The sequence below is a fragment of the Hemitrygon akajei genome, chromosome 30, assembly GCF_048418815.1.
Source record: "Hemitrygon akajei chromosome 30, sHemAka1.3, whole genome shotgun sequence".
NCBI classification, from domain to species: domain Eukaryota; kingdom Metazoa; phylum Chordata; class Chondrichthyes; order Myliobatiformes; family Dasyatidae; genus Hemitrygon; species Hemitrygon akajei.
The window spans coordinates 36,904,514-36,929,980 of NC_133153.1; the positions used below are offsets into that span (position 1 = coordinate 36,904,514).

At 44.1% G+C, this 25,467-nt stretch overlaps 1 protein-coding gene across 2 annotated transcripts in view; it reads left to right on the plus strand.

Moving 5' to 3' along the window:
• Window positions 1-25,467, plus strand: part of itga11a (integrin, alpha 11a) — a 195,205-nt gene that overhangs the window by 39,934 nt on the left and 129,804 nt on the right. Inside the window, exon 1 of one of the 2 annotated variants that reach the window (XM_073032615.1) lies at window positions 20,132-20,284. The exons of the other annotated variant lie outside the window; for it this stretch is intronic. The gene's annotated coding sequence lies outside the window, so the exon portion shown is untranslated. Of the gene's footprint in view, window positions 1-20,131; window positions 20,285-25,467 lie in introns of those variants that run through there. 2 annotated transcript variants of the gene reach the window in all.

Here is a 25,467-nt window from a genome sequence, read left to right on the forward strand (position 1 = left end):
CATATACATAGAAACATACAGTCAAATGCATTGTTTGCATCAAATCAAATCAGCAAAGTGCCAACATAGCAAGCCCACAACTCACTAACCCTAACCTGTACGCTAAACCCAGAAGAAATCCACTTGATCATGGGGAGAACATACAAACTCCTTCCAAACAGCGGTGGGAATCGAACCACGATCTTACAACTCACGCTGTAAACTGTTGCGCTAAATGTTACATTACCGTGCCGCCCCGAGAATGGTGTAGTTTCATTACCAGCAGCCAAAACTTGTGTCCCCTCAATTGTACATGTTGCTCCTTTCACACCAGTTTGACCCTCTTTGTGATTTGATTGTTCCAAAACTTGCATTGATCGAGTGGAAAGCGCATCACAATGGCACGAGAATTACTTTTGTTATTGATCTATGTTTCAGTGTATGGCATGTCTAGGGAATGGTAACACCTCTGGTGAAGGGACTTGTTGTGTCCATTCCAGGGCAGCTCACTCACCTTTGGACTCCACCGGACATTCAGCTCTCATCTGTGGCTCCAAGTAGCTGCTTGCATGTGACAGTGTCTACATCACAGTACACATGCTTTGACTGGCGAGGGTGGCCAATGGTGACGTACCCTGGTGCAATAGGGACACGCCTGTTCCAGCATGCAAAATCAAGTCTGGTGGTCTGGCCAGATGAGATCTGCAGTGAGAACCAATGGCCAGGAAGGCAATTCTGCAACACTTTGAGAAGAGCAAAGGGCAGGACAAGGCATAGAAGAAGTCATGATCATCCTCGGCAACCCCATTTGTGACAACTACTCGTAACGCTGGAGCCAGACTTCCGAGGTTGAAAGAGTGGATCTGCCCCAGTGCAATGGCTTTTCCACTTTCAAAACTCTCCCACACTGGTTTCAAAATTACGGACAGACAAGCAATCAATCAATCAGTGTTTAAAATGATGGGTGAAGTGACCCTGCTGGGGAGAAATGTACTCCAGTGGCATTTTATCTCCTTTATGGATCGCCAATAGTTATGTTGATGGCAACACCATTTGATGGTTCCAGATAGATTTTGTCATGTGACCTCCAACCAACTCATCCCTACTCTCCCATTATTGTCATTATCATCCATCCATTCTCAGAGAGACCCAGATTCCCACTAAAACTGGAGAGTGATGAAGCTTTTCATAACTCTTCTCTCAAACAACTGCATTTATATTTATTTATTTAAAGTACAGAACAGCCCCTTCTGGAACAACGAGCTGCCCCTCCCAGTAAGCCACCTATTACTCCTAGTCATGGGACAATTTACAAAGGCCAATTAAGCTACTAATGGGTACACCTTTGGACTGTGGGAGGAAACCTGAGCACCCGGAGGAAACCCACACTGTCAAGAGAAGAACATACAAATTCATTACAAATGGCGTTGGAATTGAACTCTGAACTCTGGAACATCACAAGCCGTAATAGTGTCATATTAACTTCTATGTTACCATGGCGCCCAATATTTTATATTAAATTAATATCTTCCATTCAACAAATGCACATATGAGGGAAAAAACTTTTAAAAAACATTTCATGATTTTTCTTGCTGTTATTGTTTGCAGCAGTGTCCAGGAGATTCATTTCTGGAGACCCTCCCTGGGATCCATGGACTATTTGCTTAATGGTATTGGTCCATGGCATAAAAAACTTTTGGAACTCCTGCCTTGGAGACATGGTGACTCTAGTCCTAAAGCACTTCATAATCAAAGGACTGCTCACTGAACTACCATCCATGTTCATCTGAAGTTATAAAGAGAACTGCTGTTTGGCCACACTGATAAAGCTTAGAAAATGCTGAGGCTTTATAAGGCATTGGTCAGGCCCACACTTGGAGCTTATCTAGGAAAGGAGATGCTGACATAGGAAAGGGTCCAGAGGAGATTCACAAGAATGATCCCAGGAATGAAAGGGTTAATGTATGAGGAACCTGCATTGGCTTTGGGCCTCTGCTTGCTGGAGTTCAAAAGAATTGAAACCTATCAAAAGGCCTAGATAGAGTCAACATGGAGAGTATGTTTGCTATAGTCCAGGACTAGAGGCTGCAACCTCAGAATAGAAGGTTGCCCTTTAGGACAGGGATGAGGAGGAATTTCTTTAGCCAGAGCGTGGTGAATCTTTGGAATAAATTGTCACAGATGGCTGTGGAAGGCCAAGTCTTTGGGTATATTTAAAGCAGAGGTTGATAGGTTCATGATTAGTAATGGTGTCAAAGGTTATGGGGAGAAGGCAGGGGAATGGGGTTGAGAGGGATAATAGATCAGCCATGATGGAAGGGTGGATCAGACTCAAAAGATCTAATTCTGCCCCTATGTCTTATGGCCTTATGGTCTAAAACTATGGTGACTTGATCCATTTTGATTGAGTTATTTGAGACAGAACTGTTGAGCAGAAGACCAGGTAAACTCCTTTCTAGCTGATGGTCAAAAGACAGTGCAGTGTGCCCTCAGTACTGCTCTGTCAAATCAGTAGCAGCTTGAAGCTCAAGGCAAACACTTGAGCCCATGACCTTCTACAATCCTCTCCTATTATCTGTCTGTACTTCAGAAAATGAATTGATTTGTCAACAAGCCCTGATGTGGTCAAATGTAGCAGAAACATAGGATCTCCTAACTGAGAGACACTGCAGCAGGCAAAACTGAAAATGAACGTGTGGATTCCTCATCAGACATTAATCAGCGGAGGTGATGAGTAGCCATGGTGAAGTGAGTCTACTGTTCAAACCTTGCTTCCTGAGATCAGACAGGTTCCTATCATTAGGCCAGTGTATGGTGCTGATGGTTGCTGCCAAGACTGGAGCAGAGGCTCAGTTCTACCAGACTGTTATTGTTTTAAAGACAGACATGAGATTAATGCAACTTAATCCTTGTTGCACCCCCATAACAGTGCTAGGCCTGCAGCCAGGATACTGACAATGTGATCTCAGTGGAATTTTGCCACTTATTTCAAGATTTCATTTGATTTTTTTTTACTTCAGTTGTTTGATAGTTTCCAGTCATGAAACCTATCTACCTTTTTTTAAAAAAAACAACTTAATTAATCGTTAACATGAAAGTATTTTCGTTATTTTTTGCTTTTGCTAATCTAAGCTGAGGTCAGGCCACTAAGGAAAGCAGCAGTCCCTCTTGGACTAGAACAAAGACCCATTCAGTTGCCTTCCAAACTTGTCTGTTGTTGCTTTTATGACTGAGAAGGAAGAATGTAGTTTCTCTCCCAATCCAGCACTTTGATCGAACAAGGCTACCTCTGGTCAGAAGAAACAGAATCCAAACCATAAGGCATAAGAGCTGAATCAGGCTATTTGGCCCATCAAGTCTGCTCTGCTATTTCATCTTGGCTGATTCATTTCCCTCTCAGCCCAAATTCCCCTGCCTTCTCCTAGTAATCCTTCTTGCCCTGACTAATCAATAATCTATCAATCCCCGCCAAATATATCCAATGACTTGTCCTCCACATCCACCTGTGACAACGAATTCCACATGTTCACCACTCTCTGGCACAAGAAATACCTCCACATTGCCACTCAAAATGGACACCCCTCTATTCTGAGGCTGTGTCCTCTAGTCTTAGACTCCCCATCATAGGAAACATCCTCTCCACATGCACTCAGTCGAGGCCTTTCAACATTCAATAGGTTTCAATGAGATCCCCTTCATTTTCCTGAATTCCAGTGAGTACAGGCCCAGAGCCGTCAAATGCTCCTCATATGATAAGCCTTTGAACCCTCTCTAATGGCAGCACATCCTATCTGAAATAACCATGAGAGAGGGAATTATTATAAATAATAACAATCAGATTAATGCAATTTTGACACATTAAGGAGGAGTATCAGCTGAGCAAACTAAGATCCTCGTATACCCTAGGGCTTCTTGTTTTACGTTGTTTTTTGTATTCTGAAGCTATTTTGAACAAATGTCTTAAGACTTTACCTTCAAGTTGGCTGGGCTGGCTTGCTCGTGGTGCAAGGAAGAATTTGACACAGGGATCCTCCTTCAGAAGTCCTGGCTGAGAGATCCCTGGCTGGTGGGAGCCGAATTGGAAGTGTCTGTCAGGATTGGGGTTTAAGCAAGGCCCTGCTTTTTGGCACTGCAGGCATTGCTTAGACATGCCAAAGTGTATCATTTGTTAAATCTGATCCTTGTGGGGCTCAGGACCATACTGCACTCAGCAACATACGTTAAATTCTGATGTATATTGGCTCTCCAGCAGTAACCAGCATTAGAAGTAATCGTTCACTGGCAGACTTCACTGTATGAGGCACCCGTGTATCAAGGATCAGCTTTATCCTCCACATACACCTATATGCATTAGGAATTTGCTGTGGTGTGTCGGTTAGGGTGCGACATGCAGCAAAAAACATTCAACATTTATAAAGGTTTATATAAAAAATAAAATTAGAGGTTATAAAGTGAAATGTGCACAAACACATAAATGCCAGCATGTACTTACAATAAAAACAGCATTATAAAAAGCGATTTAAAGTTTTTACAGCAGAGTGATGGAACTAATAGGTAGAGGGGGGTGTGGGCGAGCTAGAACATCCATTTACAAACGAGAAAGTCTGCAGATCCTAGAAATCCGAGCAGCACGCACAAAGTGCTGGAGGGACTCGCAGGCCAGGCAATATCTATGGAAAAGAGTACAGTCAGCGGTTTGGGTCAAGACCCTTCGGCAGTCCTGCTTGCTGAGTTCCTCTAGCATTTTGTGTGCGTTGCTTAGAATACTTATTTAATTATTTAGAATTACAGTGAGGAACAGGACCTTCTAGCCCAATGAGCTTCACTGCCCAGCAACCCATCGTTTTAACCCTAGCCTAATCACAGGACAATTTACAATGACCAATTAACCTACTAACCGAAACGTCTTTGGATTTTGGGTGGATGCCAGAGCGCCCGGAGGAAACCCATGCAGTTCACTGGGAGAATGCACAACCTCCTTACAAATAGCGTTGGAAATAAATTCCAAGCTGCAGAACTGCCCGAGTTGTAATAGCATTGCACTAACTTCTAAGCTACAGTAGCACCCAAATGGTTGATTAAATTAACTGGCTAGGGGACGAATCTTTAAAGATGGCATGAAGTTTTTGTTTTAATATCCCCATAGCACTTTCCAGAAGGGAGCTTTTGGAAAAGGCAGGTTTCAGGGTGGGTAGTGTCCATAAATGTGTAGTCACTGCTTTCAAGCCTAGCTGCTTTCTGAGAGGCACTGTATTATTTGAGGCTACTGCAGAAATAGTTTAGCCAGCTTCTCAGTAAGTTTGCCAGCTGGCTGATTGGCAAGCCTAAGCATTTGCGCTATCACAATGGTTTTAGTAGACGGGATTTGTGCTACTTGTCTGGCACCTTGTCATTTGGATGACTAACACTCTGCCAAACGTATAACTTGGGGCCATTTCTTTATAACACAGAAGATTAATTGATACCAAAGATTAGCTATATTTACAACATTAAAGATTAGCTTTATTTGTCACATGTACATCGAAACATCGGAAAGTACAGTGAAATGCATCTTTTTGCATCAGCGATCAACAAAGCCCGAGGATTGCACTGGGGGAAGCCCATAAGTGTCGCCACACTTCTGGTGCCAAAACAGCAAGCCTACAGTTTCCTAACACTAACCTGCACGTCTTTGGAATGTGGGAGGAAACCAGAACACCCAGAGGAAATCTGTGCTGTCACGGGGTGAATGTACAAACTCATTACAGACAGGCAGGAATTGTAATCTAATTGATGGTTCTGTAACTCTTTGTGCTTACCGCTACTCTACAGTGCTACTCCTATGCAGTACTCTACTCAACCCTGGGCCACAGAGATTGTGGGACTGTCACACCTGACTATCAGGTGCGGGTAAGGGTGCCCGACGAGGGTCACCAGTTGGAAAGAACACTGATGGTAAGCCGCCCCTGATGGCGAGGTGTGACAGATGGTGGCAGGGGATGGGATGGTGAGCCAAAAAGGGGTGAAGACGTCATAAGGAGCTGGGCTGCGCTCACAGAAGACCGGAGTTAAGCCAGATGCTCCAGGGATGGAGTCTGAAGGGGACGGATGGTGGGACATGACTGAAGAGTACGTGGCATAAGGTGCACATCCCAAGACACATCAGGGTCCTACTGAGGAGACGGGGAAGTCTATGGGGATGTTGGAGCTGGCAACTCTTCTTGGCCAGTTCATCTCCATTCAGCAGGCCCGGGAAGAAATACTCCTGCAGGATTTCCGAGAGCTACAAGCCAGCCTGAGCAGAGAGAAGTGTTGTCCCGGGAGCACCCAACATATCAGGGACTCCCAGGTTCATAGTGTCTCCAGTCGCCTCGGTAAGCAGAAGCCCAAGAATGCTGCTTCCACCATCAGCATCCCAATGCTGTCTGGGTCTCCAGGTGTGCAGGACAAACCCTCACAGCCAACACAGGTGTCTTCCCAACAAGCCGGTGCCTGCACCCTCTCCAAGACGTGGAGTCTTTGCCTCCCGGTCAGACCCTGAGATGCCAGTCTTCCAAAAGGGAAAGGATATCGAGAATTACCTCCTGTGATTCGAACGGCTGGCCAAGACCTGGGGGTGGCCCGAGGAGGAACGGGTGTGTCAACTCATCCCTCCCCGAACTGATAGAGTTTGAAGCCCACTCAGCCATGGATGTGGAAAGGTCCAACTGTTACCCTGACCTGAGGGAGGAACTCCTGGCAAAATTTGACATATCGCTGGAGACTTATCGACTGAGGTTCCGGGGAGGCCTGTGCCAGCTGGAGAGTTGCCAAAGGACTCCACTGGCACTGGATAAGGCCAGAGGTGTGGAGGTTGGATCTGACAATTGGGCAATAGTTATATTGGAAAGTTAAAGACAATATGTGTTGTGGAGAAAGCCTCTGTATATTTGCAAATTTTTGTATATACATTAATTTTCATTTGTCTATTAGTAAATATTTTTTTCTTCACAACTTTTTGGCAGCTTTTGCACTTTTTTCACCAGGCACTGAGCAAAGTCCCTGGCACTAACACTCTGTTACAGCTTACCATCTGTTTTTTTTCAACTGGTGACCCTCGTCAAGCACACTTACCCACATCTGATAGTGAAGTGTGACAGGGACTTCGGGGTTTATCCAATTTGGGCAAGTGTATCTGCAGTTCGAACGCACATGGTGGCGTGATCACTCAAGTCGAGTATGATGCTCTCCTAAGGGGTTGGCTCTGGGATGTCAGGGTGAATTCCTTTAATGGAGGATGCTTGTGCATGGCTTTGTGAAGAGACTGATGTACTGGCAGCTACCAGATGATCCTTGACAGATTGGAGTCAGGGTCCGGTGGCATGGAACGCAAGATGACTTGGGGACCCTTCACTGCTGCGTCGTTCGTCCGCTTTCACTGCCACTGTGATGTGTCATCGTCTTGGTGTCTTGATGTCTTGGTTTGATCACTGTTTGTCTGGGACCTCACCTTTGACCTAAACTAAGGAGCTAAGCGCCAGATGACTAAAGTCCAGATCCAATTGTTTTTGGGAGCTCAAGATCTCACAAATCGTTCCACCACAACAAAGTGATGATCCTCGAAGAAGAAAAACACACGTGTGTATCACGCACTGTATTGGAGGGGTCATGACTGTCACATGACAGCATTGCCCATTAGCTAGTTGGAAGGCACACCACCTGCTAATCAGGGTTTGACCCCTCCTCACCCATCAATGCACACCTAACCATTGGTCCCTTTAATTAGCCTTGTATTTGGTCTCGGGCAATTGGCCTTTGTAATCAGCTTAACTCTGCTGGCACTGAGCCATTGGCTTCCTGTGAATTACCTGGGTGGGACCCTCCAGCCCTGCTGCACTATAAAGGAATCCACGTGTGCTGGACCCTTTCTCTTTTGTTTTGCAATCCCTGAGGGACAGCCCTGCTTCATTCCAGGCCAAGAACTATAGCGGCACTGGAGAAACTGTGTGGTGAGATGTGCATTGAATAGGTTCGGGAGCGTTGATAATTGTCCATGTTAGCATAAGAGCTGTGCCTGCACAGAGTCAAGGTGGGGGGGGGGGGGGGGCGGGGGGGCAGGTATCGATTTGACTTTTCCCTGGGGGGGGGGGGGGTGTGCGTGTGTGTGTACTTTGTTCCCACAGGATTTTCCCAAGTTTGTTAGTAATTGTCCATGTGCATTTTATTGCTGATCCGACTGCTGTAAATTGTGTGTGTATGCTTGTTGCTTCTGTTGCCATTTTCCCACGTTTGCCTTCTGTAAACAAAATCCTTCACTACCAAGGCTGCGTGTCCAGAATCCTTGTCCTTGAGACCTATCAAATCTGTTTCCTCACTTAAAACACACACCCACTGTGGAGACTCTACTATCCGCAGCATATTTCACCATCTTGAGATATCACAGCATTTGGAAGCCATTTGCTTTTATAGAAGTCAACTTACCAGTGTAGTGTAGAAAATGAGGTTGCCTATTTGCTCAGTAAGCTCCCACATCACTAACAAGATCCAGTCTTGTTGCGTAAGGTGCTCTAGACTCGGGTCTTCTCTGAGCCCGGGCTAATATCTTCGCTACCGATCGGAGACAGTGCATGAGCAAATTTGATGTCGGCCTGGGAAGGCCACACTCTGCTATGTTAGACAGTCCTTTGCAGACGAGACAAAGATGAAAACCACATTACAGCCACTTCTGGGAAAGGAAAATAATGTTTGCAATATGTTTGTATAAATTTAGCTTCTGAGCTCTGTTTTTGCCTTGTGACTTCAAAATAAAGTGGAGGTTGCTAGTACTTGTAAACAGGCAAAGCAGAGCTTTTTTTCACAAGGCATTATCTTAATAAGGCCAAGAATAGAGAAGGGAAATACATAGATTTAATAGCACTTAATTTACCCTTGACAAATCTTGAAAGGCTTCAAGTATGAGGGGTTATTCTGCAGTGCCTGACGATCGCACAAATTTTCACACAATGACTCAGGTTCAGGGGCTCAGCCCAGGGCTAACAACACTGGTTAAAAAAAAAATTGTTAGGGAAACAGCAGTGAAGAATTCGTTTGCATCTGAGTGTGATGGTATTCCTGAGACTCCACACAGGATTTACATGACTGACGGTAGTGAAAACCGAGAGGAAGCTGCTGACAGGATGAAGGAAGCCCAGAACACCGCCAGAGATGGAGGACCTTCATTGTTGCCCCAAACGCCAGTGGTGTAACAAGCAGTGAGTAAGTAGGCGTGGTTTAATTGGAATAGGCAAGAGGAATTGCAGCGTTATCCCTGTAGTGCAACACGTTAAAATGCACAGCCACTATTACACAGAACACTCCCTCTTTACTGGGGAGACTTGTGGTCTATATTAGTAAAGCCGCTGCCTTGTAGCTCCTCTAGGCCAGATTCGATCCTAATGTCCGGCGCTGACTGTGAGGAGTTTGCAGTTTCTCACCGTGACTGGGCTTCCTGTGGGTCTCCAATTTCCTCCCACATTCCAAAGACTTGCAGTTTGGTAGGTTAGTCGGCCCCTCTGACATAGCCCTCCATTTTTCTATCATCCATGTGCCCATCTCACAGTTTCTTCAATGTTCATAATGAACCTGCCTTTGCCAACACCCCAGCAGTGCATTCCATGCTCCCAGCACTCCTTATGTAAAAAGACATACGAGGGGTGATTGATAAGTTCATGGCCTAAGGTAAAAGAGTCAATTTTAGAAAATCTAGCACATTTATTTTTCCTACATTTACACACTTAGTCCAGCGGTCGTGGAGCATATGGATCCCTTCTTTGTAGAAGTCGGCGTCTTAGACCTCCAGAAGTAGTCCACAGCATGGGGTGATTGATAGGTTCATGGCCTAAGGTAGAAGGGGATGAGTTATTAACTTCAAACTTACTGCATTTTCACTCAGAGTTGAACTGCACGTGCATGTAACAAAAGTTGTATAACTCATCTCCTTCTACCTTAGGCCACGAACTTATCAATCACCTCTACTGTGGATACTTTCTGGAGGTTCAAGATCTGTATGCTCCATGACCGCTGGACTAAGTGTGTAAATGTAGGAGGGGACTATGTTGAAAAATAAATGTGCTAGGTTTTCTAAAATTGAATCCTTCTACCTTTGGGCACGAACATATCAATCACCCCTCGTACAGTACTGCTAGGGTAGGGTGCCTAAGACTTTTGCACAGTACTGCACTTCTGACACCCCCCCCCCCTCCATGTTTTCCTCCAATAATCTTAAAATTCTGGCACAGTACTGTATTTAATACTTAGCCTTAGGTCTAGGGTGCTGAAGACTTTTGCAAAGGACTGTAAATTGCTTAAAATAAGAAAGTGTTGGGAAACAGAAATAAGAGTACTTAGCTTTGTATTAGCTCTGTAGTATTCAGTTGTATTTGGTAACTGGAAAGGTGTAATATACAGTACTGTACAAAAGTCTTTAGCCACCCTAGCTATATATATGTGCTAAGACTTTTGCACAGTACTGAAGATTTGGAGAATGGGCAAAGAAGTGGCAGATGGAATACAGTGTAGAGAAGTTCACGATGATGCACTTTGGTAGAAGGAATAAAAGCATAAACTATTTTCTGAATGGGGAAAAAATTCAAAAACCAGAGGTACAAAGGGTTTTGGGTGTCCTAGTGCAGGATTTCCCAAAGGTTTGTTTGAAGGTTAAGTCAGTAGTCAGGAAGGCAAATACAATGTTAGCATACATTTCAAGAAGTTTATAGCATTACAATCCATTAGTCAGTCCACATATGGAGCATTGTGAACTTTCTTAGCCAGAAAGGATGTGCTGGCTTTGGAGATGGTCCAGAGGAGGTTTGTAAGAATAATCTCAGGAATGAAAGTGTTAACATATGATGGCTCTGGGACTTAACTCATGGGAGTTTAGAAGAATGGACGGCAGGGATCACATTGAAACCTACTGAACACCGATAGAGTGGTCATGGAAAGGATGTTTCCAGAGGTGGGAGATTCTAGGATCCGAGCACACAGCCATAGAATAGAAGGGCATCTCCTTTGAACAGAGATGAGAAGGAATTTCTTTAACCAGAGAGTAGTTAACCTGTGGGATTCTTTGCCACAGACAGCTGTGGAGGCTGGGTATATTCAGAATGGAGTTCTTGATTAGTTAGGGTGTCAAAGGTTACATGGAGAAGGTAGGAGAATGTGCCCGAGAGTGAAAATAAATCGACCATGATTGAATGGTGGAGCAGATTTGATGGACCAAATAGCCTATTTCTACTCCTAGGTCTTATGGTCAAAGTTCTTGGAGCTCTGCTTCCAAGACTGTGCAAACACAGGCATTTTCTGATTGACTACTGAGGTTCTAATGACTTTAATTCTGGAGACTTATAGTATCTCGGTAGGTTGAATTCTTTCCCATTAGCTCAGTAATTGGCTGTTATAAGATTATTGAATAGTTCCCTAGTATTATAAGATGGACACTTGACCTCACAGTATACCCTGCTGAGATCTTTCACTTTGTTGTCTACCTGCATTGCTCTTTCTCCACAGCTGTTACCCGATATCGTTTTACTTTGCACTACCCCAGTGCACTGTGTAATGAATTGATCTGTATGAAGTGTATGCAGGCAAAGGGTTCCATTGTGCCTTGGTACTTGTGACAATAATGGAACAATTCCAATTCCCAATGCATTCCCATGGGAAGTATGCTGGAAGTGAGGTGGAACATTGCACAAAGAAAGGTTGAAGAAATGTTGAGTTATTGATGCCGTTGCTACCTTGTTTGACACTGGTCTTCACGAAGGTTGGTTCAGTTGTAGACTCATTGATAGAGACATAGATTGCTACAGAAGAGAAACTGGCTATTCAGCCCATCTAGTCTATGCTAGCCTGATCTTCTGCTAGTTCATCTACCTGCACCCAGACCATATCCCTCCCTAATCTTACCCTATCCAAACTTCTCTTAAGTTGATTGACCTCACATCCACCACTTCTGCTGGCAACTTGTTTTACACTCTCACCACCCTCTGAGTGAGGATGTTTGCAATAACATGGCCTAGATCTTAAGATATAGGGGCAGAATTATGCCATTTGACCCATCAAGTCTGCTTCGCCATTGCATTATAGCTGATTTATTATCCCTCTAAACCCCATTCCCCTGCCTTCTCCATGTAAGGTCTGACTCCCTTACTAATCAAGAACCTATCAACCTCTGCTATCTATGCACCTATCAATGAACCCAGTCACTTGGGCTCCACAGCCATCTGTGACAATAAATTTCACAGATTCACCACCCTCTGGCTTAAAAAAAAATCCTCCTCATCTCCATTCTGAAGGAATGTACTTCTATTTATTTACTTTTTGATTGAGATACAGAATGGAGCAGGGTCTTCCATCCCTTTGAGCTGCGCTGCCCAACAACGCTTGGTTTAATCCTAGCCTAATCACAGGATGATTTGCAATGATCAATTAATCTACCAACCAGTACATCGTTGGACTGTAGGAGGAAACTGGAGCATCCAGAGGAAATCAATGCAGTCACGGGGAGAACGTCCTTACAGGCGGCAGTGGGAATTGAACCCGGGTCTCTATGTAAAGCATTGTGCTAACCATTACGCCACCATGCCGCCCTCTTTTGAGGCTGTGGCCTCTGGTCCTAGACTCCCCCACTATAGGAAACATGCTTTCCACATCCACTCTATCCAGGCTTGATGCCATTGTAGAGCAAATATAAGTGGGAGTGAATATTAGTAGCAGCCATACTTGAGGAGGGTGTTGTATGGTCTCTCAGTGTTGGTGCAGCCAGTGGCTTCAGTGTGGTCACTATCTTGACAGAGCTTCACTGCCTCAGTTGAATCTTACACATGAACCTGACAACCCCAATTCTTCAAGCACTCGGAGTTCTGATGACAGAAACAAGCCATTTATTCTGCATCTTTTGTTCTCTGGGCCCAATCCAGAAAATGTGGAGGAAAAAGAGAGGAATTAAACAGCAAACACGAGGAAATCTGCAGATGCTGGAAATTCAAACAACACACACAAAATGCTGATGGGACACAGCAGGCCAGGCAGCATCTATAAGGAGAAGCACTGTTGACGTTTTGGGGAAATTGGGTTTCGTTACAGCCACACCAACCAAGAATAGTGAAGAAATATAGCAATATAAAACCAAAAATAATTAAATAATAATAAGTTAATCATGCCAAGTGGCCTTCTCCAATGGCAGCAAATCATTTCATAGATAAATGTCCCAAAACTGTTCACAATACTTCAAGTGCAGTCCAACTAATGCCTTAGAAGGCCCTAGTTTGGTTTCCTTTTAATATGGAAACCAAGATCAAAACCCATAATCCAGGATCACCAGTGAGACTTAACGACACAAGGTAAACTGGAAATCCTCACATTGGTGGCTGTCACTTCCATCCCAGTCACCATCTCCTGCCACGTCAGCCTGAGATCCTGTGGGTCATGAGGCACTTTCAACAATGCAAGCCCAGGACTGGGGTCAGCCTAGGAATGTACAACATATGGCTTCACTTTGTGAGGAAAATTACTTGTTCTGGAAAGACTTTGAGCTTAATTTTCCTTTGTGAGTGCACTAAATTTATCAGTGATGTTTACTGTACATCGTATGCCTTTTTAACACAGCTGTTTACCAGTTTAGATTCTTGTGAAGTTATAAACTGGAAAGACATTGAGGCAAATTATATATTTAAAGTTACAATAGATGACTATATCTCATGATGGCATGAATTTAAATCCAAACACTTTTTCATTATTAAATAAATGCATATCATATATGAATACACATAGACACAAAGCAATCAAGATGAACTTTATTTGTCACATCGAAACATCAAAACATACATTGCAATGCATTGCTTGCATCAATGGCTGCCACAGTCTGAGACGTACTACAGGCAGCCCATAAGTGTCACCATGCTTCTGTTACCAGCAAAGCATACCCACAACTTACTAGCTATAGTGCTAATGTGGGAGGAAACCGGTGCGCCCAGAGAAACCCACATAGTTATGGGGCAAATGTACAAACTCTTTACAGACAGCAGCGGGAATTGAACAAAAACACTGCCACTATAGACCATTCTGCTACTGCGCTGTCCCTAATTTTTGAGGGGACATCTCTAACAGATCACAGTTCAAAGAACCAGTTTTTATTCCTAAATAACAAAGTAATCCCACCATTCCAAGCTTGATTTGATTCACTGGTATTTCCTTGAGCAACAATAACATGTCATCCAGTCTCCTTCCAAATTCCTGGAGCCTGTGCAAGCCCTGGGCCGGAAGTATTGTCCTTTGGTTAGCCAACTTGACACATTCACGTCCAGCGCTTATCATTGCTCTTGCTTCAGCTGGAATTCTCCAACCCAACTCTGTTGCAATAATCTTTGATCTGTTCTCTAAACAAGAATGTGTGCCTGTTTCCTCACTGGAGACTTTATTTCTCTGAATCTGTAAAGGAGGCATTGAACTTCTCCCCTCCCGTGTCTTCACTGTTGACAAACTTTGGATTTACTCAATAGCTGTCAACAGACAAACGTGTGATAGCAAGGACTGGTATCATCGCCACTGTGTTCTGTTTCAAGGACTTTGTTGGAACTAGGATTCAGGAGGGGATATAGAAACCATCGTTAAAGTCAAGTAAATGGAAAAGGAAACAGCCCGATGTTTATTTCATTCGGAGTTTGAGGAGATTTGGTACGTCAGCAAAAACACTCGCAAATTTCTACAGATGTACCATGGAGAGCATTCTAGCTGGCTGCCTCACACTCTGCAGAGAGTTGTAAAATTAGTCAGCTCCATTATGGCCACTCACTTCCATAGTATCCAGAACATCTTGAAGGAGTGATGCCTCAGAAAGGTGGCATTCATCATTGAGGACCCCCATCACTGAGGACATGCCCTTGTGTCACTGCTACCATCAGAGAGGAGGTACGGAGGCGTGAAGGCACACACTCAATGATTCAGGAACAACTTCTCTGTCATTCGATTTGGAATGGACATTGAACCCATGAACACCAATTCAGTACTTTCTTATTTCCTGTTTTGTCACCACTTATAAGTTTACTATTTAATATATATATACTTGGTGTAATTCCATTTTCTTTTCATCTCTCTATTATCATTGTACTGCTGCCAAATTTCACGGCGTATGCTGGTGACATTAAATCTGATTATGATTCTGATTATTCAATTAAAGGCGGTTGCTGCTCCTTCCACAATCAACAGCGTTCCCTCACACCCTTCCTGCTGTTTCACTGCACACGCCATGAGACGCGAGGGGCAGCACTGTAGTATAGGGTTAGTGTGATGTTATCGCCATGCCAGTGACCTGGGTTCAATTCTGCCATTGTTTATAAGGAGCTGGTACATTCTCTCCATGACCGCATCAGTTTCCTCCCTTTCCAAAGCCATACGGGTTATCAGGTTAATTGGTCACATGGGTGTAATTGGGTAGCGAGGGCTCTTTGGGCCAGAAGGGCCTGTTACCAGGCTATAGATCTAAAATAATAAATAAATAAGCCAGTTCAGTCCCAGCAGAGCATCTGACCTCAGGTGGTGTTTCCATGACAAAAGTTTTATAGCAACTTTCTTATCAGAAGCTCCAATCTTTGGAGTTAGTGTTGGATTTTGATCCAATAATGTGAAATAATCAATAACACTGGAAAATAGAACATTGTAGCATAGCTCATCAGCCTATAATATTGTACCGACCCTTTAACCTACTGTAAGATTAATCAAACCCTTCCCTCCTACATAGCTCTCCATTTTTCTATCGTCCATCTGTCTTGGGTAGAATTAAGAGTCTCTGAAATGCCCGTAATGTAACTGCCTCTACCACCACCCCTAGCAGCTCTCCACTTGAACGCATATTGACTCCTTTTCACCCACTCATCATCAACTACGCTACAGTCAGCATTGTTTCAACATTCAGGCTCCTGGGCACCAACGTTTCACAGGACCTCGTGTGGGAGAGCCATATCCCCTCATGAACAAAATAGCTTGGTAACGGGTGTGCTTCTTGTGGCAGTTCATAAAATTCCATCTTCCCCAGAACGTACTGGTGCAACTCGACACTGCATCCTCACATCAGCCATCACTGTCTGGTTTTGTGCAGCACCCTCTCACAGTACACAAAAACTACAGTGATCTGTCAGGCCAGCAGAAAAGATCATTCGCCACAGTCTACCATCACCACAGGACTTGTATCCCACCCTGAAAACTGCCTTTACCTAAAGCCCTTTTCAGGAAAGTGCTATGTAATGAGCTCTTCAGGCCTGTGTGGGGAGCAGAGAGCATTGGGCTCCAAGGTGTTTAGAGTATCTGAATTGGTTAATTGTTGTCTTACGAGTATCATTAATCATTTAGCATTCCTTGTGCTTTTCTCAAGTGTCTCAGGCTACGTCCACAATAGACCGGATAATTTTGAAAATGCCGGTTTTGCGTAAAAACAATAGGCGTCCACACCAAGCGTTTTTGAAAATACCTCCGTCCACATTATAATGGGTATTTGGGCGAATATCCTCCAACTGGGCATGTGCAAGACACATCTACAGAAAACAAGCGACATGTTTGGTGTCGAATCTCGCTGTGAATGTGCGTGTTTGTGCAGTTACAGACTAGAAAAACTTAAAAGGAAATTGCCAAACAATGGACAGCTGTTGGCTCTCGCGCAGGAGGACTTAAAACTTTTTTTAAAAACACAAATACTGGAGCGTATGGAGGCAACCGACAGGGAGTTCACGGACAGTATGACCCGGCTGACGACAAACATTGAAAAATTGACTAACTCTGTTGTGTTAATAAAGCACCTTGTTAAATGTATAAAACATGTCTGCATCAGTGTTGTCTTGTATTTTCATACAATGTTACATTAGGCTGTTCGCATCTATTGTCAGAGAAGTACTTGCATAAATGGGTAAACCACCTTCATATGAGCAAGGACAGAAAACAGGGTAAAGTGAGTATACTTATTTATTCAGTAAGTTATGGGTCAACGTATTTGGTGAGTACATTTCTAACTCTTCTGGCTTCAGTCTCGTTGCCGTCTGTTCTGAAATTGTTGGGTTATGTGGGGGTTGCGTTCAAGAAAACAATGAAATGCCACTATCTGTTCTGGCATGTCATGACAGCATTTTTAAAAATATCCAGTTACCCGTCCACATTACTCTGCCCAATCTGGCGTTTTCAAATTTACACACTCTGGAGGGCGTTTTAGAAAAGCCCTTGGGCTTTTTGGGGGGAGGAAAACGCTGTTTCAGTGTGGACGGAGGGTCAAAACGAAGAGAAAAAGCTTTAGTTATGGATTTATCCGGTCTAGTGTGGACGTAGCCTCATTCTTTGTAATGTAGTCTCCTGGTGCTTTCTGTTTAAACTTGTTAAATTTATTTTGATAGACTCAGGGATTCCATGTTACTTGCATTATTTAAGTGGACACCCGATTAGTGCTAATCGCAGGATCCTCGTTTTGAGAATGTTACTTCTCACCTTGTCACTCAGCCGAGTCACCAATGTTCTTTTGGAATTATTATGAATAAACCCTCATCACCATCTCTACATTGGAGTCTGTCTTTCCTCCGCATTTGGGTTCCGATATTGTCAGCACACTTTATGACACGCTATAGGGCTAATAAATGAGAAACTTTATGCCATCTTAGAAGTGTCTTCCCCCAGGCAGTTAATCTGATCAACCATTCTTTTTACCCAATCCCTCCTCCACCTGTTACCTCAGTCACTGTACTGCACTGTAAACATTTTAAACCACTTTCTATAATACTGCTTGGGGTGGAGATATGTCTCTATCAAAGGAGGTGTAAAGCACTCCTTCCCTCTGCTAGCCTGAAAGTCACCCTTTGGGCAAGATGTAGCACCTGTTTAGATCCCCCTGCTCCCAATCAGGGTCATGTGAAGTCATGGGAGCAGGTGGTGGATGGTCATATGAGCAGCTGGTGCACATCACAAATCCTGGTTACATGACCAATAACGCCAAGCAGATGATCTCTGAAGAGTGTTGATAATGGCTGGGGTCACCCATCTTGTAAAGACACTGCCCAGAAGTCAATGGCAAACCACTTTGGCATAAAGAATTGCCAATACTAATCATGGTCATAGACCGTGACCACCTACGTCATACAGACACAGCACATAATGATAATATTGCTAACATTTTAAATATATGCTGGTATTTATGCACATTTTTTCCATATCTGTGTTTTAATCGCTAACATTATTTTTCCTGACGAAGGGTCTCGGCCCGAAACATCAACAGCACTTCTCCCTATAGATGCTGTCTGACCTGCTGCGTTCCACCAGCATTTTGTGTGTGTTGCATTATTTTTCATTTAATTGTTTATTTTATAAAATTGTTGAACGTTGTTTTTTGATGCATGTTTTTCTCAAACCAACACACCTTAGCAAATTCCTAATACATGTAAATCCATATGGTGAATAAAGTTAATCCTTGATAAGCATCTTTAACTAAAGTCCTGATCCTTCCAACCTTCACAGCATGCAGTGCCATAGCTCTTCATTGTTGTTCTCCTTTTTAAATCCACCAACTTTGCCATTCTTCACTTGGAGAATTTACGGTGTTCCTGCTCCATCCTCTCTCAGCACAGTCTGTGTGAGAGAATGCAATGTAGATTTTGAATGAAGGTTCACCTCACCCCCACCACCACCACCACCAGCTTTTAATTGCAGCCAAATTCCACTACAAGCCTGATTTGTGCTCCCGATAAGGGAATCTCAAGCACGCAAGAGTTGCCAAGAACCACGAGTGTCTTCTTTCTATTTTCGTGGAGAATTCTTTCCATTGATAACTGTTACCCAGCACTCAGACAATTGTACTGTCATGAGAAAACAAAAGTGAAGGGTTGATAAAAGCATTTCCCCCCAGTAATGTATGTGAAATCTGAGCCAGTCACAGTTCCAAAAGGGGGTGGAAAGTTAAGAGGACAGTTTGTGCATAAACAATATACTTAACTGCTACACTGTGTCTAGTATGAATATTCCTCTAATTAGTGTGAGGCGGTGTTTGGTGAATGTTTGGATAAGTCTTGGGTAGTTAGTGGAGCTAAGCAGATGTTCTGTACAGAGCTGATCCATGACAGTGCCATATTGACCCTGTGGTACTTTACAGCCAAACACAGACAGACTGGGTTCCTTCTCAGGATTCAAGTTTCAAGTTTATTTATCAAGTGTACATGGAAACGTACACATGATGAATGAGTTGTGGAATGGAGATTCGTCTCTGCCAAAGGAGGTATAAAGCGCTCCTTCCCTCCGCTAGCCTGCAGGTCACCCTTGGGCAAGGTGTAGCACCTGCTTAGCACCCCCATCTCCGATCAGGGTTATGTGACGCCATGGGAGCAGGTGGTGGATGGTCATACGAGCAGCTGGTGCACATCACAAGTTCTAGTTATGCAACCACTGACGCCAGGCAGACAATCTCTGAAGAGTATTGATAATGGCTGGGGTCATCCGTCTTGTAAAGACACTGTCCAGAAAAAGGCAATGGCAAGCCACTTCTGTAGAAACATTCACCAAGAACAATAACGGTCACAGAGCGACCATGATCGCCCATGTCATATCATGTGGCACATAACGAACGATTGAACATGGAAGCATGTGTCATTTGTGTTAATAACCAACACATCCGTGGGTGTGCTGGGGACAGCCCGCAAATGTCCACTCACACTCTGATGCTGACATGGCATACCCACCGATCACATCAAACCAAAAGCTAGCAAGTAACAGAACAACAACACCAAAATGAGCCCCGTTCCTCCCTCCTTCCAACCCACCCACCCACCGTGCGTTGCACAGCTCTCTAACCCAGGACAGGAAATCCAGCACAATTACCAATCAAGGGTGATTGGCCCAAACCGCTCTTTAAAATGCACAAGGATTAAAGTGCATGAACTGGAGGCCAGCCAATGGCTGGGTTAGACGCTGATATTTCATATCTGGGGTCTGGAATCCAGCCTAAGCTGCTCAGATAAAACCCACATCTTCCTGGAAGCAGGAATCCCATGGGAGAATGTCCAGTTCCGATCCTGATGAGCCCATCCACAGTTGCAGCACAAACAAATGTATAATTGGAACAAATTGAAGCTGGCATTGGTAGTCCGGCTCAGAAAGGCTACAGGGATGAATACTAGAGAAATGACAATCTGATACAATTGTAAATCTGGTGAAAGCCCAGATCAACTGAAAGCTTTAATAGGAACTTGCAAGGGAAGCTTTTCCACGCAAAGATTTGCATCAATGTAGAATGAACGGCCAGAAGAAGTGAATGAGGCAGGTACAATAGAACTTTCTAAAGACATTTGGACAGGTACGTGGATTGAAAAGGGCTTAGAAGGTTTCTGATATGCTGCATCACTGTCTGGTATGTGGGGAGGAGGGGTGCAGGCTACTACACGGGATCGAAAGAATCTACAGAAAGTTGTAAAATTGGTCAGCCCAATCATGGGTACTAGCCTCTATAGTATCCACTACATCTTCAAGGAGAAGTGCCTCAAAAAGGTAGTGTGCATTACTAACCCAGGACATACCCTCTTCTCATTGTTACCATCAGAAAGGAGGTACAGAAGCTTAAAGGCACACACTCAGCGATTCGGGAACAGATTCTTCCCCTCTGCCATACGATTCTGAAATGGACGTTGAACCCATGAACACTACCTCACTAATTTTTATGTTTTTGCACTATTTTAATTTAACTATATAATATACATATATATTTACAGCAATTTTTTTTCTATATTTATCATGTATTGCATTGTACTGCTGCCACTAAATTAACAAATTTCATGACATATGCCAGTGATATTAAACCTGACTCTGATTCTGAAGGTTTTGGGCTGGCAAATGAGACCAGCTTGGAAGGGCCATCTTGGTCAGCATGGACCAGTTGGGCCAAAGGGTCTGTTTCAGTGCTGTATAACTCTATCTCTCTATGTTTATCCAATTCCCCTTTAAAAGGTGCTTGCATCTCCCTCTCAGCATGTGTATGCCAGTGTAACTCACTGCAGCCTTTCCCTCTGGTTATCTTGCCAGTTATCAGAGAAGTGAGCTGGATGGGTGATGGCTGTGTTTCAGGTTTTATCTACCTGAATTCGATCAGCCTGAACAATAGAAACAGTGAGAAGTAACCTCTGAAATGGAGAGCAATCAAACTGGCTGCATCACCGTCTGGTATTGGGGAGCAGAGCGGGGAAGAGCACTGCGCAGGATCAGAAAAAGCAGTAGAAAGTTGTGAACTCAGTCAGCTCCATCGTGAGCACTAGCCTCCCCAGCATCCGGGACATCTTCAAGGAGCGATGCCTCAAAAAGGGGGCATCCATCTTTCAGGACCCCCATCACCCAGGACATGACCTCTTCTCATTGCTACCATCAGGGAGAAGGTACAGGAGTCTGAAGGCACACGCTCAACAATTCAGAATTGCTTCTTCCCCTTTACCGTCTGTTTTCTGAATGGACATTGAATACAGGAACACTATCTCACTACTTTATTTTCTCTTTTTGCACCAGTTATTTAATTTAACTTTGAACTCTATGAACTCTACTTAGCAGCAATGAAGAGGAGTTCCCAAATGCCACTGACTCCAGACAGCACTATATTCCCAGAATACTACTCGTGGGAGGCTGCAATGGAATTTTGATTCTGGCAGAAGCATGAAGTGCTTAATCCCACTGGAATGTTGCTAAGGCCCGGTTTGAATCCCACTCCCCCAGAACCTTGTAACTGGCATTGATCGATATCAGAGGATATAGTTTTGGGGTGCGTGGAGGAAAGTTTAGAGAAGATTCAGAGGTTTTTCTCTTTCATACAGAGAATAGTAAATGCCTGGGATACACTGTTGGTGGTGGCGGTTGATGTACTGGGGATATTTAAGATATTCTTAGATTGGATGAAAGGAAAATGGAGGGTTATGGGCTCATGGGAGGAAAGAGTTGCATTGACTTTAGAGTAGGTTAAAAGGAAGGCACAACATTGGGGCCGAAGAGCATACAGTATAGGCTCTATCAGTCACCCTACATCTGTTGACTAGTATCAGTTGGAAGTGGTACACCTGTCCATATTCACCTCCTCCCTCATCTCCATTCCTTCCAAGTGAGGCAATACTTCACCTGTGAATCTGCTGGGGTCATCACTGTATCTGATGCTCCCGATGAGGCCGTCTCTATATCGGTGAAACAAGACATAGGTTGGTGTTCTGCTTTGTTGAGAACCTTGGCTCCATTCACAAAAAATAGGATATCCCAGTGGCAACCATTTCAATTTCAATCCCCATTCCTATTCCAATAAGTTGGTCCATGGCCGCCTCTACTGCTGTGATGAGACCACTGTCAGGCTGGAGGAGCAATTTCTCATGTTCCATCAGGGTAGCCTTCAAACTGATGGTATCAACATCAATTTCTCCTTCTGGTAACTTTCCTCCCTTCTTCTTCATTTCCCCATGTTGGTCCCATCTAATCTCCTCTCAACTGCAGATCATCTCCACCTCGTGCCCCTCCTCCTTCCCTTTCTCCCATGATCTACCGGAGGGGGTTCAAAGGAGATTCATGAAATTGATTCCAGGATTAAACGGTTTGTCATATTGGCTCAGGGGCTGTATTCACTGGAACTCAGAAGAATGAGGGGTGACCTCATTGAGACCAATCGAATGGTGTTAAGTCCTTTAACTCTCTTACGTTAAGCTCTTTAATCAATTCTGGTTCGTTGCCCAGACACCCAATCCAGTACAGCTGATCTCCTGGTGAGCTCAATCACCAGCTGCTCGAAAAAGCCATCTTGTAGGCATTCTAGAAATTCGCCCTTTTGGAATCCCGCACCAGCCTGATTTTCCCAATTTACCTGCGTATTGAAATCCCCCATGACTATTACACTGTTGTCCTTTTGGCATTAATTTTCTGTCTCCCATTGAAACGTGTAGACCACATCCTTACTTCCATTTGGAGGTCTGAATATAACTCCCATTAGGGTCTTTTTCCCTTTGCAGTTCCTTAGCTTATCAGCAATGATTCAACAACTTTGAACCCTATGTCACTTCTTTCTAATGATTTAATTTCTTCTTTTTTTTACCAACAGTGCCATGGCACCCCTTCTGCCTTCCTGCCTATTCTTTTGATACAATGTGTATCCTTGGACATTAAGCTCCCAGCTATAATCTTTCAGCCATGATTCAGTGACGCCTACAATGAGGACCTGCCATACCGTAACTGTGCTGCAAGTTCATCAACCTTATTCCATATACTGTGTGCTTTCAAATATGACGCCTTTAGTCCTGTATTCACCCATTTCAATTACGTTTGACTTTTACATTGCAATTCACTCCTGTTGACTGTAATTTTGCCCTATCATCAGTCTCTCCTTATTCAGAGTCTCACTCCATATTGCTTCTCTTTGTAACCCATCTTCCTCATTCTTAGCACTATAATCCCATCCTCATGCCAAATTAGTTTAAACCCACCCGAACAACTCCAGTCAACCTGCCCGCAAGCATATTGGACCCCCTTGGATTCAGGCGGAGCCCGTCATTTCTGTACAGGTCATACCATCCCCAGCGATCCGTAAATCTGAACCCCTGCTCCCTGCACCAGTTTCTCAGCCACATATTTACCTGCAAATCATTCTATTCTTAACCTCACTGACACGTGGCACAGGCAGCCATCTAAAGATTACTACCCTGGAGGTCCTGTTTCTCAGCTTTCTACCTAGCTCCCTAAAATCTCTCTTCAGGACCTCCTCACTTTGGCTACCTATGTCATCAGCACCAATATGTACCAAGACTTCTGGCTGCTCACCCTCGCCCTTGAGAATGCCACAGAGATAACCCGAGACATCCCCGATCCTGGCACCAGGGAGGCAGCATACCATGCAGTTGTCACGATCATGCCCACAGAACCTTGTCTCTGTTCCTGTGACTAAAGAATCTCCTATCAACACGGCAGTCCTCGTCACCTCTTGGCTTTTCGGAGCCACGGCGGCAGACTCAGTGCCAGAGGGTCAGTCACTGTGACTCCTCAATAGTGTCTAAAGTTATAAGCTTAGTACTGAGGGGAACAGCCACAGGTGTACTCTGCACTGACTGTGCATTTCCCCTTCTGACTGACAGTTATCTGTCTCCTGCAACCTAGGGGTAACTACCTCCCTGGAGCTCCTGACTATCACCTCATATGTATATCAAATAGTTAAATTAAATAAATAGTGCAAAAACAGAAATTAAAATGTGGTGAGGTGATGTTGGAACCCAAGTGCAGAGGAAAGACAGATTACGATGTAGAGACACTAACCAGAGCTTATTAATCAGAATTCCAACAGAAGATCAATGGCTTGGCCGAGCAACACCATGAGATGTAACATTCTCGAAACGCGGACCCGCAATTAGCGCTAATTGGGCATCCACTTAAATAATACTAGTAAGACAGAATCCCTGGGCCTGTCAAAATAAACCTAACAAGCTTAAGCAGGAAGAACCAGGAGGTCACATTACAAAGAGCGAGTCATTCAAGGAAAACACAAGGAACTCTAAACAATTAATGACTCTCGTTAAACAACAATTAACCAATTCAAGTGTTCTAAAAGCCTCAGAGCCCAGGGCTCTCCGGTGTCCTGCACAGGCCCAAAAAGCTCGTTACAGATAGTGGAGGAATCTGTGAGGACTAACAAATGGTGAAAGTTATTTGCAGCGCAGAGTGCACACAGTAGGATGGTGGACACAGAGATACAAGGAAATGCTTGTTAAGTTATTTAAATGAAATGAAAGCCTTTGTTAGTTTTGTAAGGCTCAGAGCTATTTCTTTTGGGTTGCACTGTGTTTACACAGCTGGGGTAGTGCAATCTAATATCTGCCTTGGAAGTATTTCTGTCAACTTCCACGTTAGATGCAGATGCCGGGCAACTATTATTTGTGGGATGTGACAACCTCCACTGCTTTTAGTCAGGAACCTGTGGGAGTTCTCAGTGCAGCAGCACCCAGTTACGATTGGGACATGCGCTATTGGGAGAGGCTGGACAAACTTGGGTTGTTTTCGTTGGAGCAGTGGAGGTTGACAGGAGATTAGAGGATTATTTATTTTATTATGTAGGGATGCAGTACGGTAACAGACCCACTGAGGCCCACACCGCACACTTGCACCCATGTGACCAATTAGCATACTAATCTGTAGATCCTTGGAACGCGAGTGTCCGGAGCAAACACGTGCGGTCATGGGGAGAATGTACGAACTCCCTACAAACAGAGGTGCAATTGAACTCAGGTCACTGGCATTGTAATAACGTTGCACTACCGTACTTCCCAAATCTTAAAGCAAGTTGAAGAAGATGGCACCAGCGAACAACGCGACCAAAGGCGATGTCCTTCAGACAGTTCACAAAGCGACTTCTTTCACTTCCTTTACTTTTTCTTTCAAATATAATTCTGCTACTCAGCAGCATGTGAACGGAACCTGTAATTTCCATGGCATTTCTTTGTTTCATGGCTGTCTGTGAGAAGAAGAATCTCACGGTTGCAT